Consider the following 13,030-nt stretch of genomic DNA (forward strand, 5'->3'; position numbering starts at 1 on the left):
CTCATTTGTACTAAAGAGCTAGAGTTCCTAGTTGCTTGTTATTCATTCCAAGTAATAAGGCCCAAGGGGTTGCTCTGGATAGTGGGAGATTGCTACTGGTGACACAGTAGTTACTGGGGAGAAAAAGCAAAGCATCAGAGAACCCTTAGGCCCTTAAAATGTCTCAGTTGGCAAACATTTATGAAGCCCTGACTGCTAGGTTTGGTGCTGGGAGAGTATAGCTTTCTAGGTGAGTATGTTTCATGCACAGATGTAAGGAGAGTCCTTAAGGAGGTCTGAACAGAAGCCTGGCAAGATCAGGCCTTGTAGGCAGTGACCAACTTTGCCACTGGACAAAATTAGGCCTGTCCAAGGGTTGAACCCTCACTGGTCCTCAACTGCCTTGCCATAGTGAGCATGTGTCCACTCATAATCTTCTTGGAGGAAGGACACTGTTAGTGATTACAAGGCAAATTGCCCAAGAAAGGTTTTGGTCATTCAAACTCAGAGACCTGGTTTCTGATTCTGGTTCTGCTATTAACCAGCTATGGGACCTTGGACAAGTAATCCTACCTTTATGAGCCTCATCTCTTCATCTGTAAAATGGGGAGAATCATAATAATTATGAATAGTACCTGCCCTGACTACCTCCCACAGTTTCTGTGAGGATCAGGTGACAGACACAGTGTATATAAAAAGCACTTTAAAAGTATAAAGGATTTCAGCTGATGAATGGATAAACAAAACGTAGTACATCGATACAATGGAATACTATTTAATCTTTAAAAGGAAAGAAGTACTGATACATGACAACATGGATAAACCTTGAAAACATTTTGCTAACTGAAAGAAGCCAGAGGCCACATATTGTACGATTCCACTTCCATGAAATATCCAGAATAGGCAAATCCATAAAGACAGAAAGCGGATTAATGGTTGCCAGTGGCTGGGGGGGAGGGATAAACGGAGAGTGACCAACGGGTGCAGGGTTTCCTTTTGAGGTGAGGAAATGTTCAGGAACTAGATAGTGGCAATGGTTGCAAAACATTGTGAGTGTACTAAATGCCAATGAGGTGCATACTTTAAATGGTTAAAATGATAAATTTTATATGTATTCTACCACAATTTTTTAAAACTTAAAAACAGTATAAATGATGATTCAAATCTGAGTTTATTATGATTATTATTTCCACAATTAATAATCAAAAGCATTAGATGTTTAGAATTTCAGGGTTCTTCATCTATACTAGGGCAGTGTGAGAAGTGACTAGAAAAAGGAAAAAAGAAAAAGAAGGAAATCCCTTACAGAAAGTGGGCAGAGTCCCAGGGATATGAACCCTTGGCCCAGGAGAAGTGTGACCATTGGAGAAACCCAGAATGCCAAGGCCAGGGAAGCATGCTCTCAAAACCATCTGGGTGGGCTTATCCTTTAATTTGGTGGCTATGTGGTTCCTTTGGGAAGATTTAATCTCCAGCCTCTTGCCCCCAAACCGTTTCCCAGCCAGCCTAGAAGAGTGTTCTCTGGTTCTTGCCCTGAAGGCAAAGGGCAGCTTCCTGGACCCAAAGCGGCCCTAACCAGGCTTAGCTCCTGAATGACCCTAGACCCATAAGGTTTCAGAGCTGGAGAGACTCCTGGATGAAGAATTCTTGATAACAATGGTGTGACTTTTTTTTTTTTTTTTAAACAGCCAGAAGGAAATCTTGGCAAGATTAGTAGACTTCCCCATGCTGTTGACACCACAGAAAGTGACCACATAAGGGCACTGATGATGCTGGGCATCCATGATATCCTGGAGCATGTCTACAAGGCACTGTGGCTGTAGAATCTGCACCAGGGACTCTTAGAGAGCTTGCTTTACAGTGGAAGTCACCGTGCTGAATGCCCCCATCACCTTACCTTCCAGCTTGTTGGCCACAGATTCAGAGTTGCACTGCAATGTCTGCTGCCATGTTCTTAGCGATGAGATGGTCATGCATCTTGTCCAGCAGAGATTCCATGTCTTCACGACTCAAGCTCTTCTAACCCTCAAGGCCCTTCAGCATCCCAAACATGCCACCCAGAGTCCCCTTGGTAGCACTAGGTTTGGTGGAGTTTTGAGCAGCCCCTTCGTCATCTGAGCTGCTGCAGTCTAGATCCTGAAGCTGCCTCCCAGACCCAGTCCCTCGAATCAAGCTGATGTCCTCGGGCGGGGCCCCTCAGGGGCTCCACTGGTGGTGAGAGTGCAATAGTCCAGGACTTCCCTGTTAGCAGTGCCACCCAGTGCCCACATCCGGGGCACTTTTTTGCCCTTCTCCTTGGGAGCATCTGACTTACTGGACTTTCCAGACTTCTCCATACCCCTCCCATGCTTCTGAATGAACTCTTCTCACTTCCTGCGGATCAGTTCCTTTTTGGAAAGTTCTATCCCATTCTCAGGCCCCACTGGGAGACCTGACTGTTCTGCAGGGACTGCTTTGCTGGTAGCCAAAGGGCCATCAGAACCTTCCTTCTTGGCCCCCTTTCTTTTTGTTTTTTGCTGTTGTTTTTTCCCAAGGCTTTTCAGCCTGTGTCTCTTTTTTCTTTTTGTGAATTTTATTTTATTTACTTTTTTATACAGCAGGTTCTTATTAGTTATCCATTTTATACATGTTAGTGTATATATGTCAATCCTAATCTCCTAATTCATCACAACAATGGTGTGACATTTTGATGACAGGACACTCAGATGTACAAAGAAGACATTATTTTTTTTTCCCATTTCCTGAGACTGATTTAATCTGTCTCATGAATCCACACCTCAGGGAGTGGGAACTGAGAAGGGAGGGGACAACTTGCCAATTAGGCATCTTGGTCTGCTTCCATTTCAACTGCATCTAACAGATAAATATTCAGTCACCTCATTAAAAGGACCATTTCTCCCTTCCCTCCCCCTATGTACCTTAGGGAAGGGTCAGTTCTCAGTCTCGCAACCTACTGCCCCCCCCATCCCTCTCCTTCTCCTTCTCACAATGCACCAGGGCTTGAGGGGCGGGCATACCCTCTCTGCCAGGATTTCCTAAACTTCCCGGACAAGAGTAGCTGGGCACTGGCTTAAAATGTTCCTTCAGAGGCTCCCATCCTGGACAGTCTCATCAAGTAATTTGGGGTGTGACCCAGGAATCTGAGTTTAGTTCTCTCCCGGGAAGTTAGAGAAATACTGCTCTGTGCCATATACTGAGTTCTCTGTAGCCTGGCTTACAGTAACCTCCTTAATGGTCAAGTCCTCCAAGCTCACTTAAGGGAGTGGGAGCTTAAAACATTTATAAAATCATTTCTTTCTCCCCATAGCCTGTCTTTCAAGATTATTGCCTTACAAGGAGGCCCCCATCACCACCAACAAAGGGAAACTTGTTAACTGAAGGACAGCAATGCCTTTGTTGTACAAATTTGTATCTGTTCCTCTTCTGATGTTCCAGAAACCTGTTGATTCTGGCCTGGGGAGCCCCAGGGGTCAATATGATTAACGGAGCTGTGCTTTCAAAAATATATTTTAAAATCCCCATTCACTAATAACAATATCTAACATTCATCAAAAACTTACTATGTACAAGGCGTTGTGTTGCATGCATTCACGTATTATCTTCTTCAGTCTTCAGAGCAACCTTACACTGTAACTGTACCCACTTTACAGATAAAGAAACTGAGGTGCATAGGGGTTAAACAACTTTCCCAGGGTCACACCACTAATATTGGAAAAGACAGGATTTGAACTGATGTTTGGGTAATTTTAAGGGTTCTTTTAATCACAAAGATACTCCTTCCCTACTTGAGTCTGAGGCCTCTTGGAAACTGTCTGGTCCAGCCTTCCTATTTTATAGGTGTGGAGATCCAGGATGTGAGAGGGAAAATGACTTGCCCAAGGACACAGAGCTAGTCAGCAGCAAGGCTGGGAATGGACCCCAGGCCTGGAACTCCTGATCCAGTGCTCCACCCCTCAGCCTCTGTGCCTCGGTGCTGGCATCCGACATGCAACACACGACATTTAGTAACCGCTGCTGTACAGAGTGCTGAACTGCCTGAGGACAGTGAGAGTCTTCACGGGACCGAGATCTGCCTGATGGTTTCATAATTTCACTAGGTTCTTAAAATGAGAGGGGGCCCATCCAAGAGCTTCAATGCTGTTACACTGTAAATTTCTGTTCACTGATTTCTAACATGCACATTTCTTGGTATGTCTCCAAACCATCTACAGTCTCTCTGTTCTGCAGATTTTTAGGCATCTGGTGATTTTTAGAAAAAGGTATAGCTGGTGGCCCCATCAGGGCAGACCTGGACCCATAAACGCTTGTTTCGCCTTTGCAAGGTGCAAAGCCCTGAGGCAGGGAACTCCTTTGAGGCTGTGAGTAACTGGGGTGAGAAACCTTTTGACCTCTAGCCACAGGATCTTTGTCCCAGCACATTTCACAACTTGGAAAGGGAGCTCTGACTCCCAAGTGGAGGAAGCAAGGGAGTTCATGTTTAGTGAGTGGCTGCAATGAGGCCTGTGTTAAGTATTTAATTCCCACCTTCACCCTGCAATATTATCCTCATTTTACAGAAGAAGAAATCAAAGTTCAGAGAGGGTAATTTGCCTGAGGTCTCACAGCTTTTAGATCAGTTGACCTAGAATTTGAACTCAGAGTCTGCTGGACTCTGGAGACTCTGTAGGACACCATGGAGCCATCAAGGGTGAAATGCCACCTGCAAGTGTTACCAAGGCCTGTAGGTCTCACCATCTGCTGCCAGACATGGTTCTTGTTCATTCTCCGTCATTCTTGATGCTTCCCTGGGCTGCCAGTTCCTGATTATGTGCTACTCTTATCTGGTCATGCTTGTGCCCATCTCAGCTTTCATTTTCTGTCCAGGAGTTAACAGCCTTAATGAGAAGGTGTTCTAGAGGTCAATCACTACATGCACACCCACACTCTTTCTGAGGTACTCCTTACCTCAAAATTGCACCTGTCTGCCCTGGGATGGACACCTGACCAAGGTCAGTTCAGGTGTAATTAGCCCAGATGCTTGTGCTTTGTGGGGTCTTATTTAGCAAAGAGGAGCTGTTTTAATCAGATGTTTTTTCAAGAAATGGAAACTGGGTACTGAATCAGTAGTAGCACTTGAATTATAAAGATTGAGATTAGAAAGGGGACTAGGAAGTGGGAAAAGATGTGACGACCCACTTCTGAAATGATGAATAACTAAGACTATGTAGTGAGAAAAGAATATAGTATATGTGCAGAGAGTGGTAGAAAAGCTGCAAATACATAGATTATATATATTTGTATATATATATTATATATCTATATTTGTATATATAGTATATATTTGTATATATAATATATATTATGTATACATATATTTTACACATCCAAAAATAGCTGCAGTTCCCATGAGGCCATGCTGTGTAGCAGTTCCTGTTCTTGGATTCCCATAATCCTGTGTCCTTTCATTAAACCCCCCTTTCCTGAGGTAAAATGAATGGGTTTCTTCCCTTCCTTGAAACCAAAGAAGTTTTGTCTAGAGCAGGAGGAAACTTGAAATAATTTATAAGGTTTGAACTTCCTTACAATTGACAAAGGACACCTTTGGGTTAAGAGGTCTCAGAGGGCTCCAACCAACAAGTCACACAGAACAACTTTTAAGCAGTGAGTAAAAAGTAGTCACGTAGTTTTCCAGTTATCTATTGCTATGAATGATACCACCCAAACTTAGAGGCTTAAAACAACCATCACTCTTTTGCTCATTAAATCCATAACTTGGGCAGGCTCAACAGGGACAGCTTGGAAAGCTTGTTTCTGCTCCACCTGGCCTCAGCCAGGGTGGCTCAAAGGCTTGAGCCGGACTCACCTGAAGGCTCACTCACTTATGCACTCACTCATCCACAAGGTAGATTAGTGCTGGCTGCTGAATGGGGCCTCAGCTGGGGCTCTGTCAGACACCTACCCAGGGCCTCTCCATGTGGTTTCTCCCCTTCCTTGTGGCATAGTGATTAGGTTCCAAGAATAAGCATTCCCAGAGGTGGAAGCTGTATCATCTTTTATGACCTTGGAAGTCACATAACATCATGGACACACTCAGATTCAAGAGAAGAAAGCATACATGATGCCAACATGACACTGTAAGGAGAACATGCTGGAAGGGGTATATTGTGGTGCCCATTTTCAGAAAATATAATCTGTCACATATAGCTAATGAGCTATAGACATTAGGAGGATGGAGAAAACCCCTGACCTATGTTCAGACAAATGCACATTAAATCACTAACAGATTAAGAGCTTCAGTAAAATTGCTGCTGCAGTGAGACAGAATTATAAAAAGCAGAGAGAAATATAAAGTACAGCATGTGGGAACATTTAACGCAGGTGCAAACAGCCTAGTAGACCTCAGTAACCCCTGGGAGTCTCACTATCTAAAAGCACACTAATGCTGAACCTGAACTATCTGTTAAGAAGGGAGGGATGGGGTGATACACTTTGGAACAACTTACATCAGAAATCATTAAAATAATGTTTTGGTTTTTTTTTTTTTTTTTAATGTTTTGGTTTTTAAATGGATAACTTCAAAACAGATTAACTTTCTTTTGTGATGACAGATAAATATCACTATAGTATCCTATAATTATTTTATGTTTTACTTTTCAATAAGAAAGAGCAACCTACCTTATAGTTCTCTTGGAGATATTCCATTATCTCCTAGCCTCTAATGCTGTGCCAGATAAGTCTGCTGTTACTCTTAGCTCCTTTGTAGGTCATCTGTTTTACTTCCCTGGTTGCATTTAGGATGGGATAGTTTTTCTTTGTCTTTTGTGTACTGTATTTGCTCTTACATATATGTCTGCCTGTGGAATTAAAGAAAAATTCTGCTCAGAGTTCAATATTATTCTTCAATCTGATGATACATGTTGCATAATAAAGATTTTGGTCTTTTTCCTAGGTTCTGGGGAGGGAGCTTCTGAACCCGTCCTGATTTTCCTGAGTGATAGGGGTGTCTATGTTAACCATGGTGGTAGGGCCCTCAGACCACACCTGAGTTTATGTTAATGAGTGACTCAGGATTGGGGCTGGTCACAACAGAAAGACCAATAATGTGATTAGAGGGTTGGGGATTTGAGCCATGTGATATCAGCTCAACTTCCTCCTGGAAGAGAAGGTGGGCTGGAGATTGAGTTCAGTCAATCATGCATATATAAAGAAATCCCAATAAAAACTCTGGACACTCGAAGCTTGGGTGAGCCTCCTGGTTGGTGAATGTATTGGTGTCCTGGGAAGATGATACATCCAGATTCCACAGAGAAGGGGCAGGGAAGGTCCATGTTTGGTATCCTCCCAGACCTCATCCTATACGTCTCTTTATTTGGCTGACTCTGAGTTGTACCCTTTATAATAAAACCATAATCATAAAGTATAGCACTTTCCTAAGTTCTATAAATAATCCTAGCAAATTATGGAACCTGAGGGGGTCATGGGAACCCTGAATTTGCAGCCGATTGGTCAGAAGTGAGCATGGCCTGGGGACCCTTGAGCTTGCAGCTGGTGTAGGTAGAGTAGGGCAGTCTTACTGGGGACTGTGCCCTTAACCTGCGGAGGCTGCACTAACTCTGGGTTACTGCCAGAACTGCACAGCAGTACTGCACACATCTTTCTTCACTCTGGAAAGATTTCAGTGTTAGACACATGTGCTCAGCAAATACTACACTGGGTTACTGAAAAACCTGTAATGACTCCCCATTACCTGTTGTTCCAAGAGGAGCAAACTGGGGTTCCTCTTCCTGACATCAAAGACATGCCATTAACTATAGGAGAAATAATGTCATACCTTTGATATAGAAATAAAACAGTAAAAAATAGAGGCAGTGTGGTAGATGGCATTACTGTTCCTTTAGTGTACACTACTGGTGCTCGGTCCAAATTTTCTCAGATCTCTTTTCAGGTTCTGTTCCCTTTCCTGATTTCTGGGTGATTTTGTTTCCAAGAGCCATGCACCTGTGATTCTTTTTGAAGGGTTGGTCCAGGGCTGCTGGAACTGCTTCACCCACATTCAGAAAGCCAGAAGTATCCTTAGAACAGTCCTTAACCGATGACTGACAGCTGTGGAAATATGAAAGCCCAGCTCCCTTGCCTTGAGTTGGGATGAACTCTGAGGTATAATTTGTACCCAGAACCCCCTCTGGATAAGGCTCAGACCAGGACTTGGCCTGAAATTATACCCTTACTTAGCTTTGTCTCCTTTCCTGTCCTGCTCCTCCATTCCTTTTCCAGATTCTCCCAGAACACTTCCTTAATAGATCACTTAACCCACAAATCCTTGACTCAGGGTCTGCTTCTGGGAACATAACCTAAAACAGTTCCCTGTTATTCACTACCCAGCAGGTTGCCATGTGACTTGCAGTGCCTGGGGAGAGGCGGAATCTATTTCTCAGCCCTCCTTGAGTCAAGCTTGGCCACGTGATGTGCTTTGACCAATGGAATGTGATAAGAAGTATGTCACACATTACTTGAATCTTAAGAATCATCACATGGTACTAGAATTGTTTTTTTCTCTGGGGGAAAGGCCAAGATAGGAGCTGCTCCTTCAGCCTGGGTTCCAGAATAAGATGTGTGAAGCAGAACCATATTTGACGCATAGCTAACATGTAATGTGAGCAAGAATAAACCTTTATTATTGTAAGACACTGAAATTTGTGGGTTATTACTGCAGTATAACCTAACGTATGTAATACAGGCAGTGTAGTTAAGAGCATGTATCCTTGAGTTAAAGCCAAACTGAGGTCAAAGCCAAACTCTACCACTTACTATCTGTATAACCTTGGCCAACTTATTCAGCCTCTCCAAGCCTCAGTTCCTCCATTTGCAAAATGGAGATAGCAATGACATCTACCTCATAAGGTTGTTGTGGGGATTAAATGAGTTAACACATATAAAGTACTTCAAACAGTACTGATAAATGCTTGACTAATATTAACTAAAGTGAACTACAACTATGAACCATGATAGCACATTCCCCAGTTTTCAGTGTTTTCTCCCACAACCACTGAGCTTGTTGGTTGCCTCCCCAGCGTCCATTCCACTCTTCCCTCAGTCTCGATTTCTGTTTGGGGATCTATGTGGTTCTGAACTGATTTCACTGTGACTTCACTTGGCCTAAGATAAATCAAACAACTAATAGTGTCCTGGTAAACTGGATCCCAGGAGGGCAAGGAGGGAAGCCAATTTTCATGGTGTAAATTCTCCCTCCATGGCCAATTTCAAGCTACCAATGGTTTAACAACTGACTTGCAAAAATTTTGGAATATTTAAGTCACGTGGAGAGCCAGTACAAGCCGGCTCCAGCACACCATATGCCACCCCTCTAGCCATAATACATAAGCGCAAGCTCCTCCAATCAGTGAGAATCTCAGGACATCTGCAACTCTAATCAAACATAAACAATTCCCCTGAATTTTGCAAAATATAAAAGAGCTTTCCAAAGTGTATTAGGTTGAACATATGAAACCGCCAACACTAGTTTTGATCTACATAGAAGGCGATTTCATATGATTCAGGCTAAGGGATCAAATACAGAGGAAAATATGGCAGAAGAAAGAAAGAGGAAGGAATGAAGCAAGATGGAAGAAGGAAGGAGAGGAGGAGGAGTTAGATGCCACCAGAAGCAAATCTGAAGAACGACCATGTGGAGCTTAAAAAGAGATGGTAATCCTTCACTCCACGACGGGTATTAAATATAATTTTGGACAACCAGCTTCTTCATTATTCGATTACACACCTCTGGGAAGTATCATTACACCATACAAGCTTATCTAACATCTTCATTCTTTCAACCTTGTTTTCATAGCACTGAACCGTGATTCCCTCCCTTTCCATCAAGGGCAAGAAACTCAGAAAGGTCTGAGGAGAGATTTTTGGCAAGCACCTTTCGACAGGTTTTTGGGGAAACTCGGTCACGCTATTTGGGGAATTCCATTTCCCGTGGCCTTTTCCCTCGTCATAAATTTACTGCAGCAAGCTGGGGAGTTAGGGGCCCCAGCCGGGCGGACTCCTACACCTCTCGGAGCCTGAGGTAACTCACCTGTGCGGGGGGGGGGGATTAGAAGGCCCCTCAGGGGCTGGCCGTGAGGATTAAACGATAAAATACACTTGCGAGGCACGGCACTCGACAGGAGCCATTAAGTAGGACAATTTAAACACCGAGCGGCTCTTACAGAGCGCAGCAAGGGAGGAAAAAGACGCCGCCACCGCCCACGCCTCTGCCTCAGCCGCTTCCCGTCGGCCTCCGCGGTGGGCGTGGCCCCGCTTCCCAGAAGGGCCCGCAGGCGGGTCACGGGACAAGAGATCCGGCGCCAGCGCATTGAGGCGGCGGCGCCCTAGCCCCTGCCCCATAGCGGAGGAGTCCACAGTGCCTGTGCTCTCCAGCCACTTCCTACAGCCCATCCCATAGGAGCAGCATCTACACGTGGACACCGCACAGCCGGCATGTATACACTAGCCCACACCTCCGCACACGACCACACCCTCTGCTTTGGGCCCACACAGGGCACACACCTCCCCAGCGGACCAGAGCCCACGCGGCACGGCGCTGGGAGCATATGCAGAACACAACGCAGTGCATCTGCACACAGACGGCACGTCTCAACCTCCACACGGAGTGCAGAACTCCCAACATACACCCAGCCTTCGCTCTGCTCACCAAAGACATGCGTGCATCCCATGACACACCAAAAACATAGGACACACAACACACAGCGTACCACTTCACATGCGCAGACTACAAACACCATGTATTTTGAGTTGTACACACCCCCACATGGAGGTCGACTTCACACACACACACCACAACGCACTGGACCCCCTCACCCACGTGACATGCATACATTACACACTACACCAGACACAAAATATACACTTAAACCCCTGCTGTAAAGAACGCGCATTCATCGCCCACATGCTTATATTACCCATACCACACTAAATACGGCATGCTGTAGAAGCCCTGCGCATCCTACAGACACATGCATATATCACATCATTACACACTCAGCAACATATTCCCAACACAAAAAACCCCAATGTATCAACAGACCCATGCTACACCCACTGTGCACAAACATGAATAATCACACGTACCCACACCTCAGCACGCTGGACATGTGTATATGCCACACCAGACAAAAATCACACCCACACCTGACCCACTGAACCCCCAGGGACACCTGTGGTGCCCAGCCATCTCTGTGTACTTGAGACTTGTCTGATTTTAACACTGAAAGTCCTAAGTCCCAGGAAACGCTTCCATTTGGGGGAATCCAGAATGGTGGTCACCCCACACACTGTTCAAATGAATCAGGCCAGGACCCTCAGTTAATACCAGTGATAAAAGCAAGCTGCTCTGGGGGCAAAGAGATAGGGGGCCGGAGTGGCCCAGAGCTAAGGAGACCCTCAGGAGTGGCTCCCATCCACATCCACCACCACCCTTTGTCTATAGAAAGAGTGCAGCTAGGGAGGAAATGCCCTAAAAAACAAAGTTACTATCAGCACCTTCCAAAAAAAGGAAAGAGGCAGAGTCCTAACCACACCTAACTTTGGGGTTTTACCCTTGGCAAAGCACTTTTACTGAACTTACCTCATTAGATCCTTACAAAAACCTGTGAGGTAGGTAGTGTAGGTGCTATTATGACAATGATGCTGGAAAGCACAGGCACCTGCTTGAGGTCACACAGTACAGGTCAGGCAGAGCAAGTTTGGAAGAAGTCCCATCTCCCTGTTCACCCCACCCAGGCTTCCCCCGTCCTCCCTCCCCCCATCCTGGCTGATGCACAGCGGCTAGAATCAAGAAGCCACCTGTCTTGAGCCACTGCCTTCAAAAGTCTTTCATTCCCTCCCATTAGGGCAAGGTGCCCTGGCTGCCTCACCCTCAGGGTGGATTAGGCCTCTGCCTCCCTGCTGGGGTTTAAAGGACGTCAAAAGAGATCCTTGCATCAAAATAGCTCTCATAGGCCCTGTCTGGTAGCTTGAAATCACACCAGGAGAGACCCCTTTTAGGTAAAGGCATTGTACCTTGATGGCCCTTGTTCAAAATGCATCTGTATCCCTGGGAGAGACTTCCACGCTACAGCCTCAGCACCTTAGCTGGCGTTGTCTCCTCTGTCACAAAGTGCGTTGCAACAGACATTGCCTAATGCCGGCTTGCGGATGGAACTGGATTGTCTCTAGCAAGTCCTGTGGGAATGGGGCGCAGGATGACAAAAGTTTGATCGTGGCTGAGGGAGGGTGTGAGAAGGGTGCAGAGTGACCTGGAGAGGGGAAAACGGGACAACAGACGTACAGGATGTTGAAAAGGATGGGGACACACCCTTGGCAGGAGTGCAGGAGGGGACCCTGAGTCTAAGAAGGAAGGCAAAGGGAATGCCATGAGCTTTCTAGAGATGACAGGAAGTAGAAGAGGGCCGAGTGTATAGGGTGGGCATATATGGGGGTGGAGAGATTGGTGGGAGAGGGCTGTTTATGAGGAGGCCCCTGGGGAGGGGGCTGTTTGTGGGGGACATTCTGGTTCATTGCTGGTGGCACCCTGAGCAGGTCACTTGAGCATTCACAAATTATTCCTCTGTGGAAGTTGCAGAAGAAAATGTAAAGATGTGGGAAAATGTTTGTGATGTATTGATAAGTGAGAAAAAAGGAGGTTACAAGACAGGACATACAGTGGGATCCCTATTTTGTAACACTGGCTGGAAAGACACCAAAATGTTAGCTCTAGTTATCTCTGCTGTAGTGAGAATGACTTGCATTTCTTCTTGGAGCCTTTCTGTATTTTCCAGATTTTCTACAATAAACTTGAAATGTGATTTTTGTGCGTTATCAGGAAGGGTTCTTTTAGAGAAACGTTCATTGACTATTTATTGAGTTCTTATTAAATTCTGCAGTGCTGGCACCACACATGATGCAGAGAAAAGTAAGCCACGGCCATTGCTTTCAGATTACCCTTAAATCCAGTCATGGCACAGGGGTACAGTTCAGTGCACAAGAATGTGGCCACTGGAACCAGGCTGCCTGGGTTCAAGTCCCT

General features: G+C 45.3%; 1 long non-coding RNA gene across 1 annotated transcript in view; it reads right to left on the reverse strand.

The window, feature by feature from the left end:
- LOC113631038 (uncharacterized) overlaps positions 1 to 10,171 on the reverse strand; it is a 30,612-nt gene extending 20,441 nt beyond the window's left edge. Inside the window, exons 1-3 of the long non-coding RNA XR_003437168.1 lie at positions 10,040 to 10,171; positions 7,706 to 7,766; positions 6,634 to 6,812 (exon numbers count right to left, since the gene is read on the reverse strand). This is a non-coding gene — a long non-coding RNA (uncharacterized LOC113631038). The remainder of the gene's footprint in view (positions 1 to 6,633; positions 6,813 to 7,705; positions 7,767 to 10,039) is intronic.
- Positions 10,172 to 13,030: the final 2,859 nt, after the last annotated feature.

Source organism: Aethalodelphis obliquidens, unplaced genomic scaffold (genome assembly GCF_003676395.1).
Source record: "Aethalodelphis obliquidens isolate GAN/ISIS:26980383/991018 unplaced genomic scaffold, ASM367639v1 scaffold31, whole genome shotgun sequence".
NCBI classification, from domain to species: domain Eukaryota; kingdom Metazoa; phylum Chordata; class Mammalia; order Artiodactyla; family Delphinidae; genus Aethalodelphis; species Aethalodelphis obliquidens.